The sequence below is a fragment of the Protopterus annectens genome, chromosome 8.part0 (genome assembly GCF_019279795.1).
Source record: "Protopterus annectens isolate FY-2018-M chromosome 8.part0, PAN1.0, whole genome shotgun sequence".
Lineage (NCBI taxonomy): Eukaryota > Metazoa > Chordata > Ceratodontiformes > Protopteridae > Protopterus > Protopterus annectens.
This window is the reverse complement of record NC_056741.1, coordinates 894,339,092-894,351,602: the sequence shown is the minus strand read 5'-3', so window position 1 is coordinate 894,351,602 and position 12,511 is coordinate 894,339,092. Positions and strand designations below refer to the sequence as shown.

Here is a 12,511-nt window from a genome sequence, read left to right as displayed (position 1 = left end):
ACGTACCTCCCTGGACTACATGAAAAGAGACAGATGAGCTCTCTGAGCATGTAGCTCAGGCCGGTATGACCCTGACCTTGAGTAGCATCTTACCCTCACCAAGAATGATGCCACAATATGAAGACAAGATGATCAATTTCAACAACTGGCTTAAGTATTGGTGTCATTCAAAGGGGATCCAATGCCTGTCAGCCTGGGATGACAAGCTCAACAAGCCACGATGCTTCGCTAGGGATGGCTTGCACCTGTCACCCCTGGGCTTTCGGATACTGGCAAAGGCTCTTGCTACCCCCATAGTGCCTTTTTAGGCAAGGCTCAAAAGACAAACCCACCTCCATAGGTATCACAAGGGATAAGAAACTAAGAGTAATGCTACTCAAACGCCAGATGTCTAAATCTCAAGATGCACGCACTCAAAACTGTCCTTAGCATGGAGAACATTGATATCTGTGCAGTAACAGAAACCTGGTTCAAGGCTCCCGAGAGCACCCCAGCACTACCAGGTTATACCTCATACCATGCTTTTCGGCCCCAAAACTTGGACCGAACCACAAAAGGAGGGGGAGTATCGATACTTGTCAGATACCCATACCTCCAGGTTGGTGGCACAGCACGAAGCATCAGAGGCTATCCATGTGCAACTAACAGTGGGTAAAACTGACTTCCAGTTTATATCCTGCTACAGACCACCCTCCCAAACCCAGGAACCCCACTCGGTCTTCCTGAGAACACTGGAAAATATGAAGGTCTCTCAAAACACCATTATATTGGGCGACTTCAACTACCCAAACATAGACTGGGAGCATTACTCTAGCTCCAACACCCTACCCCAAAGGTTCGTAGAATTTATAAACTCAAATGCTATGGAACAACTTGTTACTACTCCCACAAGAGGGGGAAACATACTGGACCTGATCATCACCAACATCTGGACTCTATGCTCCAGACCAGAAGTGTATCCCTCACTGGTAAGAAAAGACCATAAACTAATCTCACTGGATATTCACATCCCGACCCCACCCCCTGCCCAGAAAACCACAGTGAAAAACTTCTCTAAAGCAAATTTCACACTCCTCAAAACCGAGGTGGAATCCTTCAAAGCCCCCAGGCCTGTGGAAAATACAGCCCAGACCGCAGAATCCTTTATAAATGCATTCTATGAACACCTTCAGGAATGCATGGCTCATGCAATCCCAAATAAAACCAAGACCCAATCCTCCAAAGGCAGACGACCTGTCTGGTGGACCCCAGCCATAAACAAACTATACAATAGAAGGACGAAGCTACTACATGACAGAGCAAAATCCCAAAAAGGGAAGGCATCTCTGATCAGTATTAGCAAAAAACTACAGGCACTCATAAAATCGTCTAAGGCCAGCTTCAAGAGAAAAATTGCACAGGACACTAAGGATAATCACAAGGCTTTCTTTAGTTATGTTAGGAACCTGGGTGGGAATTCCCAGATATGCTCAGAATTAGTCCAAAAAATAAAAAATACACCGAACCCACAGACATTGCCAACATCCTAGCTGACAGGTTCAGTGCAAACCCCCCCCCCCCCACCAAAAGGGCAAATATCTATCCCAGAAGAGTGCTGCCCCCCTGACATCTCAGATGCTCAGGTAAGAGCCGCCCTCTCCAAAGCAAAAAACACAGCATCAATGGGACCAGACGGTGTTCCGGGCTGCGTCCTACATGAACTCCATGAAGAGCTAAACCCAAACATAAAACTACTGTTCAATCTCAGCCTTACTACAGGATATGTACCCAAAGAGTGGCGTAAAGCAACAGTGGTCCCTCTCCACAAAGGTGGTGCCTCAACGGATCCTGGAAACTATCGCCCCATAAGCCTGACTAGCTTGGTCTGCAAAGCTATGGAAAGGATCATCATGGACCTCATAAATAAATATATTGGGGACCTACAGACACTGGATCCTACCCAGTTCGGCTTTGTTAAGGGCAGATCCTGCTTCTTAAACCTGGTCGATTTCTTTGAAACAGTCACCAAGGCCATTAACGAGGGGAAGGTGGTCCACACAGCCTACCTGGACCTCGCAAAAGCCTTCGATACAATACCCCACTCGGGCATTATAGATAAGCTCATCAGCTTAAATATAAACCCCTATGTCACTAGATGGGTTGCAAACTGGCTCAAGGACAGAACCCACATGGTTAGAATTGCTGGAGCCATGTCAGACTCCAAACCAGTTACAAGTGGCGTCCCACAAGGCTCAGTCCTGGGACCTCTCTTGTTCGGTATATATTTCTCGGAGGTACAGGCCAACACGGAAGGACTGTGGCTGACCAAGTTCACAGATGACTGAAAACTGGGCACCATAATCGACTCTCCAGCCGACACAAGCATAATCCAAAAGGGCCTCATAGAAACAGACAACTGGTGCCAGAGACATGTCCTCAAGCTAAACGCCAAAAAGTGTATAGTCATCCCCTTTGGCAAAAACAAAATGCCCACAAATTACCACATAGGTGGTAATCCATTAAGTACAGAAGAAGTAATTAGGGACCTGGGGACCCAAGTTGATAGCAATCTCTCATTTGACAACCACGTGGCCAAAGTGGTTAGAAAAACATTTTATATAGCCCACCTAATCATGAAGGGATTCACATCTAGATCAGGGGAGGTCATCGTGCCTCTTTACTCATCCCTCATCAGGCCCATAATTGAGTACAATGCCCCTTTTGGGATGTACCTTACCAGACACCTGCAGCAACTGGAAAGACCCCAAAAGTACCTCACCAAGAGGATCAAAGGGCTCAAACAGATGCCATATGCTGCCCGGTTAAAGAAACTCCAGCTCTACTCAGTGGCATACTGCCTGCTCAGAGGCGATCTGTGCCTGACGTATAAAGCCATGTCCAAACCGGAATTAATGGACATGTGCTCGAGAGACTTGAACCTCAGCACTGAAATAAATAGGACATGCTGGAGGGACAGATTCATAACCCAGAGGCTCCCTTCACTCTGGAATAAAATCCCAGTCAAGGTTAGGCAGAGTCCCCCATTGACTCTCTTCAAGAGGAATCTTGATGAGTGGATGGGAGATCGTAGGTTTACCCCGGGTATCACTTCTGTGTCACTGTTAGACAGAGGCACAGTATACTAACCTTGAAAAAGGGCATAGCAAAATTAGTTTGAAATGGGTGGCGAAAGCCAAACACACTCTGGCTAGGCTTATAAATGCCCTAGGGCAGATAGCCTAGTATGAACCTATGAACCTATGCACAGTTTAATGAGGGTTAGATGTAGGATTTTAAATGTATGTGTGTGGATTGCTGTTTGTTTGGTGTGCTTGTATTGTGTGTATGTGTTTTGGCATAGCGAATTTGTTCCATGGGAAAAAATTTGTTGTTCTGAATGTTCGATATTTTGTGGTTTAGATATTTTAGGTTCGATGAAATAGAATTCGCTATTTTCATCTTTCGATAGCGTGATATAAATGCACTTAAAGAATGTGTTTGTGTTTAATAGGCTTGTGCCTGAGTAACTATAGCAAGAAGCATATACAAAGCTATAAATCTGCTTGCTACAGTGTTACAGTCAAGTATTTCAGCTTATTTAAAGGCCATTGCTATGACTTTTTTTAGTTCCCTTGGACCTTGTCTTGTTGACCCAGCTCTACCAGCTATTCTCCTAACCACCCCATACTACTCTGGCATTGCTGGGGTCAGTCATGGATACTAAAGGTGTCCTGTGGGCTTGGCCACATGTGCATCTGTTTGGGGGGTGTTTTTTACATGCCCTACTCATAACCTTTCTTCACCCACCCATGCTCATGGACTACATCCAAGGATAACTCCCGTCTTTGGACCACTGCTCCCCTTACGGAACATCATCAGTGAGCACCAACCAATCCCGGATGGGCATGCCCATCCCTCTTTGTCAGTCACCTGGGTCACTAAGTGAACCTGGGTTACCTGAACTATGATTTATTTTCCCAGAGGGTGAGAAGTAGGACCCTCATAACAAAAACATGAAACAGAAAACAGTGAGGAGTACAGAAAAATATGTTGGCATTGTAAGGCTGTCAGCATGCTAAACCATCACTGTAGGCATACATCAATGTTTAAAGTATATGATTTAAAAACTAGCTTAAAAAAACAAAGTACTAAATACAGGATTTAACTGAAACACAAAAGCAGCATAAACTGCTTTAGGTGGGAGGCCTGAAATGTAACAATACAGGCATAACTCGTAACTAGAAAATGGAGTAGGGTTTGGGGGATGGAAAAATCTTTCTTTAGGAAATCTTGATATGTGTTTAAATGCAGGATTGTTACAAGTTTACTAAATTTCCTACAGTTTAGCATACATGATCTGACTGGTTTAGATCTTTAAATTAGCATTAACTTTTTTTTTGCCACAAGTTACGCATGATTTAGAAAAATTCTTCTTTTGGAAATGGTAATATCTATTCAGGCTTATTTTGAATTTCATGGACATTCCACAGTTTAGCATAACATCAGCTGGCATTTATTTTTTTTTCTAGAGAATTGTCACGAGTTAATTACCTTTGATCTGCCTTGTGTTAAAGGGACACTTAGTAAGTCCATGTGCAAAAACTGTCCTTTCTAGAGTTAGAAAATGTTACATATACACACATATAGATATGGCAGTTCTTGCATTAAACAATCTGAATGTCCCATTGTTTATTTTCTGAGAAATATCTTAAATCATTCAAAACAAAAAGGTACCACATTACTCAGTACTGGTTGTTATTTTCTAAATCAGCTTTCTGTATTCTGCAGAAGTGCTACAAAAGGTTAAAATAACACATACCTGTGAATTATGAAGTCTTCATCTTGATGGCTGATGCCTGCTATGTGGAAGCAAATACAAACTCTCTCAGTGCAAAGCATGCATGCTACTTCCTGGTTCAGCTGTACTACAGCACTCGGTAAAATTTGTAATTTCAGGAAATATTCTGAAGCCTGTCGTGCAGATTTAGCTTCTAGTTCAAGCAGTTTTACAGAATGTTTTACCTGTAGGTTTAGGTGCTAGGCTGGCAGTATTATAAAACAGCAACCTGTTTTTTTCATTTGAATGCTGAATATTGTTAATACTGCTCACAACCATAACAAATACACAGATCTTTGGCAGATAAATAGGTGTTCCACTAGTCTCCTCCCCCTCTGCTTACATTAATACAACTTCCTGAATGCAGAAATTGAACTTGTTTGCTTCTTAAAGCAGCAGGCATCAATTGCATGCAAAGCTATAAAGTAACACATAACGTAAATTTAGATGTGCTAAAATTATAATAACTGTAAAACAAGTACAGCAGAAAGAGAAGATACCAGTTTTTCAGAAACAAATTAGTAAATCAACAAATAATTTAGTACTGGTGTAACAGTTCAATAAAATATTTAGAAGCATATGGGACGATCATTAATAACATACAAAGTTTGAAGATGAACAAACAAAACCAAACTGCTAAGTGATTAAGTTTTACTATTTGTAGATGTACAAGGAGAAAATAATGCAGCACATTCTCCTCTCACTATCAACAGAGAAACAGTACAGAGAGTGAGTAGCACAAAGTTTCTAGGGGTGCACATTGATGAGGACTTGTCCTGGTCTACCAATACAAATGCCATTGTCAGGAAGGCACACCAGAGGTTACACTTTTTGAGAAGATTGAGGAAAGCAAACATACCAAAGACAGTCCTCACAACCTTCTATATGGGTAAATAGAAGGCATTCTGGCAAACAACCTCACAGTGTGGTACGGAAGCTGCTCCTTCTCTGAGTGCAAGGCTCTCCAGAGAGTGGTGAAGGCAGCCAAGAGGATCATCAAGAACACCCTACCAGCCATCCATGATCTGCACATGTCCAGATATCTAGGCAGGGCCAAAGGAATAATTAAGCACTGCACCGACCTTGCTCACTGACTGTTCTTGTACCTATCATCTGGCAAGGGCATCCATAGCATAAAATACAGAGCTATGAGATTCAGAAACAGCTTTTCCCCACAGGCCATCAGACTGTTGAACTCTGCCAACAACCACACTCCATGATGGCCATCTGGGCTATCAGTTCAATGTGGAAGACCGTCTCAAGTTGTACAATATTTCACTGCCTTTCTCAGACCAGTATTAGTGCAATACTCAGTAAGTCAAACCAATTCACTGGTCACCAGGGGTAGTAGTAATGCCAGAGAAATGTCTCATTATAGTGCAATATCTAATGCTAGTCTATAACTCAGTCACAGTGCAATACTCATGAATGTCTCATTCTGGGCAATGCTCAGTGTAAGTCTTTAATGCAATACTCAGTACTGAACAATACTCAAGCAAGCAAAGAGGTCACTGTATAATAAATGTTAAAGTGAGTTTAATTTATGTGCAATATTAGGAGTATAAATGTAGAACATTATGGTATATAGTAAGTAGTTATATATGTATTAATCCCTTGTTGTATCAAGTCTAAGTGATATCTGTGCATTTGAGTCCAGAGATATTGAATTTCATTCAGTTTTTGCACTTGTGTGATTTTGAATGACAATAAAGTTTACTTTGACTTTGCCTTTGAGAAATGAAAACTAGAAGGAGGAAGCATCAGAAATAAAAACATTCTAAAAAACAGGAGTAATGTGTGAAGATTATCTTGTGGTAGTTTCTAGGATAATGAATATGAAATATAATGACTGAAGAATTCAGTAAGCATATTACATTAACCTTTCTTGCCAAAATGTGAAAAAATGGAAAAAAATGTATGTTACCCGCTGAAACGTCACACTAGAACAAAAGCATTATAAAACAAATGCATCAGAGTTTACGGTGCTTTTGGACTCCAGTTTTTCATAAATTATTATAAATATATATATTATGTATTTATTTATTTATTTACATTTGTTGACCGGGAGTGCCCGACTGGACGTAGGTCCATTTTCAGCGGAGGCCCGGGGAGAAAAGCTCCACAGTTAAAATATACAGACAGTAGTTACATTGGATTTACACAGCAATTAACAATTTGATTAACATAGCAATTAATTACAAACATAGTTACAGATGAAGAACATAGTACATCAGTAGACAACTAGAATCTTTATCTGCGAAGTACATAACAGACATTAACAATTGTTACAATAAGAAGTTCCTGCTGTATAATAAATAGTAGGCTTATGAGCATCCGAGCTTGCTATAATCAAGGTAGTTAGTGGGGTGGAAAGAAAGGTAGTGGTTGGATGGGGTGGGTGATAGTAGAGTGAGAGTTGCAAGGGCATAGCCAGCATGTTTATGCACAGATGTCTCTGGACACCATACTGCTGAAGTGCCCAGATTTTCACAGAATACCCAGATTTTTGCTTCATGTTTTTGTACTGTTCCTTATAAAATGTGTGGTTTTCTGGCAAATAATTGAGAATTTAAATCATTAAATAATGATAGAAATCTGAGTTTCAAACTTCATATCCTTCAGAAAATGCATGCTAATGCAAAACTTGTTATTCTGTCAGCTTTTCTAGTTTATAAGAGCATTTGTCCCTCTTTTTGGGCCTTTGCCCCCCCCCCCTCCAATTTTGTCTCTGTCCATAATCATTGTGCCAAGAGTTTGAAAGGTATGCTGTGTGATGTATAAGGACATGATTTAAACCAAATGTGTCAGTGCAGAAAATGGAATAAGTGTGTGCCTACTGTGTGCTGAGCCTGTTCCAGAGAAGGGGTCTCTGGGATCCATACCTGTCTCTCCAGCAGGTCCTATTTAATCACAAGCAAGGTTTAACTCTTTAGAATGGGTAATTCTGGTGCTGTTTGTTATGCTGATAGTCAGGAGGTCCATCAGAGTGGGGGTCTGACAATGCCCTGTATAGCCAGACATAGATCTCCCTTCAACAGCCTGTAGGAGACAAAATACAGGGATAGGGCCTTCAGGTGGTCTACATAGGACATGCTACTTATGCCCTGTATTTTTTAGTGAGAAACCTCTGTGGACATTCCAATTATTCAATATGGTTGGTTAGGTACATACCACAGGGGCATTGTACTCAATGATAGGTCTGATGAATGATGAATACAGTAGGACAGCAACCTCCTTGGACCTAGATGCCATAGCTTTGTTTATAAGTTGCGCAACATAGAATGATTTCCTCACTACTGTAGACATGTGATGGTCGAAGGCTAGATTACTGTCTGTATATGACCCCATGTCTCTGACCCTGACTACTGGGTCAGCTCTTAGGGGTGTGTTGTCAATATATTAGTTACCTGGGGTGAATGAATTTATGAAGGATACTGTTATGCATTTTTTTGTCATTAAGTTTTAGTCCAAAGCTCTGATACCAGTTGTTTATCTCTGACAGCCCTTCCTGGAGAACATTTTTATTGGTGGGGGATTCAATGACAGCTCCTAATTTGCAATCATCTGCAAATTTAATCAGCCAGAGGCCATTGACATTGGCTTTGATTTCAGAGAAGTAAATGTTAAAAAGGATATGTCCCTGGATTGATCCCTGAAGTACTCCGCTTGTTACTGGGCTCTTTCTAGAGGTGGACAATTCTAATTTCCTGGGTCCTATCTGTGAGCCAGCTGGCTATCCATCGGCTAACATAAGGGTTTGTACATAATCTCTTGAGTCTGTCAACAATGCCCGAGTTGGGTATTGTGTCAATTGTCTTGGCCAGGTCAAGGTAGGCAGTGTGAACTATTTTGCCCTTATCCAGTGCTTTAACCCAAAGAAGTCCACCAGGTTGAGTAGGCATGGCTAGAGACAAGGAAAGAGGACAGGAGTTTGGCGTACAAGTTATTAAGTTGTAATTTGGCCCCTGGGGCAAAACCTGAAATATATTTCACATCACACTTCTGCTCTTGTTTTTTGTTTAGATCATAAGATCTTAGACTCTGTCATAGGTAATCTCCCTCAGACTTACAAAAATGTCCTTAAGCCTCCTCTAGATAGTACAAAAAAAACTTTGCCTTCCCATAGTACCGCTACATTTGCACATATACACATAACCACATAGGTCTGTGTGTACGTACTTGAAAAGCATCATTTTTATTTCTGATTTTCAATTAAGTACACATTCACTTATGATTATTATTATTATTATTATTATTATTATTATTATTATTATTATTATTTTCCTGACAGCAAACAAAACAAACCATAAAGTCAGTTTATGTATACTCTGATTTCAGCTTTCCTTGAGCCTCCCATAAAACAGCTTGGACCTCAACAGAGATGACCTCTCCAGTTGAGAAACAGTAGCTTAGAGCATGCATAATGTCAGATAAAAAGAGCACTCGTCACTATGTAGTATACATTAACAGTTCTTCAACTACTGTTTGCTTACTGTTCACACATACATATTGCATCATTGTCATAGTACTGCAAATATAGATGTCTAAGCCCATTTCTGAGTATACAGAAATATATATTTATATAATGACTATATGATATCTTAAATATTATACATGTAGAGCTCTTCTCCCTGAGCCTCTGTTGTAAATGGACATTGTCCAATTGGACTTCCATGTTAACACAATAAATAAATAAAATACTGCTAAAAACATGAAGACTTAGAAAACTTTGCGTGCAATGAGCAGAGCTAAAGAATGAATCCCAGGTTCTGGCAAAGTAAAGAAATAGCATTCTCTGACTTCCATCTGAAAAATAATTTCAAATATCATGGAAAATGACAAAAAAATGACAAAACATTTCTTTAGTTAACAACACCCATTCAGAATCCTTGCAAGATGACTAGTTTATACAATGTACATCTTGAAAGAAAAAAACTAGTTCCTTGCACTGACACCCTTTATAGCACTGAAGTACAATATTTTGTAGGAGCATAGTTTAAAATATCATTGAGACATAACAGAAGAGCATGGAGTAGGTGAAATATTTTGTTGAAAGAAAATGCCAAGTCTGAAGTAAAAAGTAAAGGGTGGGATCCCAGTCATAGAGGAAGTGCACAAAAGCATTGCAGGGTCACAGTATTCAAACTTCTTGAAATCCAGCAGGTTGTAAGCTTGACAAGTGAACCTATATGACCCTATGTGAAATATGCACAACTGGGTATTCATTTTATGAGTCTGTGCTATTATACTGAATGCATACCTCCCTATCTCTTAGTGCAAGAAATCTGGATAAAGCCATGAATAAAAGTGGGACATAGACCAAAAATAGAGACAATTTTTAAATATTTCTCTTACAAACTTAGAAAGTTGTTAGAATAATATGTTTTGCATCAGTATGAATTTTCTGAAGGGTATGAAGTCTGAAACTCAAATATCTGTCATTATTTTCTGACTTGAATCTTTAATGATTTGCCACTGATTTGCCAGAAAACCACAATTTTATGAAAAAAACGGAACAAAAATATGAGGAAAAATCTGGACATTCTGCAAAAATTTGTACAGTTGAGAGGTATGATAATTGTTGAACATTACATTCCTCCTGTTTGGCATCTATTTTCTGAAGTAAAAGCCAATACCAAAGGACTATGGCTGGGTAAGTCTGCAGATGACTGCAAGCTAGGAGCAGTAATTGAATCCCCAAATGGCTTAGCCAAACTACAGGAAAGTTTGTCTCAGATAAATAACTAGTGTCAAAATCATGGTCTGAAGCTAAATGCCAAAAATGCCTTATTGTATCTTTTGGGAAGTCATCTATCCCAGGGAACTACCACATGAGCCTAATAGTTGACCCAGTTGTTCAGGATTTGTGAACTTATTGGACAGTGACATAATGTTTGACTAGCATGTGTCTATTGTTGTAAGAAAGTCTTATATTGCACAGCTTATAAACAAGGGGATTGCTTCTAGATCAAGGGATGTCATTGTCCCACTTTACTCAGCCCTCATAAGGCAAGTCAGTGAATATAATGCCCCCTTTGGCATGTATCTGTCCAAATACATGCAACAACTGGGATGTCCACAGAGATACCTTACTAAAAGTCTACAAGGCCTAAATAACATGTCCTTCATGAACCAACTCAAAGTCCTATCACTACACCTGGTATCCTACTAATTGCCAGGAGGTGACCCATGTCTGGCATACAAGACATCCTCTGACCCATTACTGATGGATTTACTGCACATCAGCAAGTCAGATGACATCACAAATACTCAGTCTAGGGGATCTAAACCTCTTCTGCAAAATCAACAGATGGTTTGGAGGGACAGGTCTATCTCGCAGAGTTTACTGCTGCTGTGGAACTGACTACTCCCCATCTACATAAAACAAAATGTATCCCAGTCCATTTTCAAACACAGCTTAGATCTATGAATGGAAAACAGAACATTTACCCCAGGACTGCCAACTATACCACTAATGAACAGATGCAGCTCCTAAATGCCTTATCCCATGCATGGGTCCCCAAAACCTATCTATGGCATTGTTCTCTTCATGGGTAGTATATAATTATCGACAATGGGATGGATAAGGCCAATCTATAATCCAATTGGATAGGTTATTTTGAGCACAGAAAGGGAAACTGGCTAGGCAAAAATGTCCTGCAAGGCCTGCTAGCCTAGTACTTACCTATGAACCTGTGATTGATTGATTTGTACATTACAGGGAATAATATGTACATTACAGGGAATAATATACTAAAATGATATCTACTATGCAACAGACACTTCATTATCTGAAATATGCCTACCTATGTTAATGCCACAACAGGCCTGAGCAAAAAAAAAAAAAAATATATATATATATATATATATATATATATATATATATATATCTATTCGAATCGTAGCTAGCTACAGACCCCCACCCATGACTCAGGAGGCCTACTTCACCTATCTGGATTTACTTGAATCCATCAAGATTCAACCCTCTACCTTGATCCTGGGTGACTTTAACTAGCCAACCATAGAGTGGAAGACCTATTCTAGCTGAAACACAAATGCCCAGAGATTCGTCAACTTTGTCAGTCCCAATGTATTGGATCAGTTGGTCGACACCCCCACAAGTGTCAAAAATATCCTGGACATGGTACTATCTAATATGAGTAGTCACTGTAGCATCCCTACAGTGTCATCCTCCTTGGTAAGATCCGACCATAAAGCAATCATTTTCAAAGTCACCGTATCCCCTGACCCCCTTCCCCCCCTTGCCAGGGTCAAACAAAAAAAGTTTCCAAAGCTGACTACAACCTCCTGAGAGCAGGTATAAGCAACTTCACAACCACCATCCCTTCAGCTGAATCAAGCACTAATGTCCAAGCCTACACCAAAAAGTTATATCAGCACCTATATAGCTGCATGGACTCAGCAATACCTGACATGACTAAATCATATTCCTTAAGGAAGAGTAAACCTGTCTGATGGACAGCAGCAATAAATAGATTCTATAATAAAAGGAGAAAAATTGCTGTCCAGGACCAAGAGGGAGCAGGTGTCAAGTTGGAAGCAATCTCTCCTTTGTCTGAACAAGCAAATAAGGTCACTGGTGAAATCCTCCAAGGCTAACTTTGAGTCCAAATTGGCCACATCCACTAAGAACAATCACAAGGCCTTCGTCACATACATTCACAATCTCAAAGG

At 40.3% G+C, this 12,511-nt stretch overlaps 1 protein-coding gene across 1 annotated transcript in view; it reads right to left on the bottom strand.

The window, feature by feature from the left end:
* Positions 1-5,138, bottom strand: part of LOC122809141 (NXPE family member 4-like) — a 559,273-nt gene extending 554,135 nt beyond the window's left edge. Inside the window, exon 1 of the mRNA XM_044080417.1 lies at positions 4,799-5,138. The gene's annotated coding sequence lies outside the window, so the exon portion shown is untranslated. The remainder of the gene's footprint in view (positions 1-4,798) is intronic.
* Between the last annotated feature and the right edge of the window lie 7,373 nt (positions 5,139-12,511).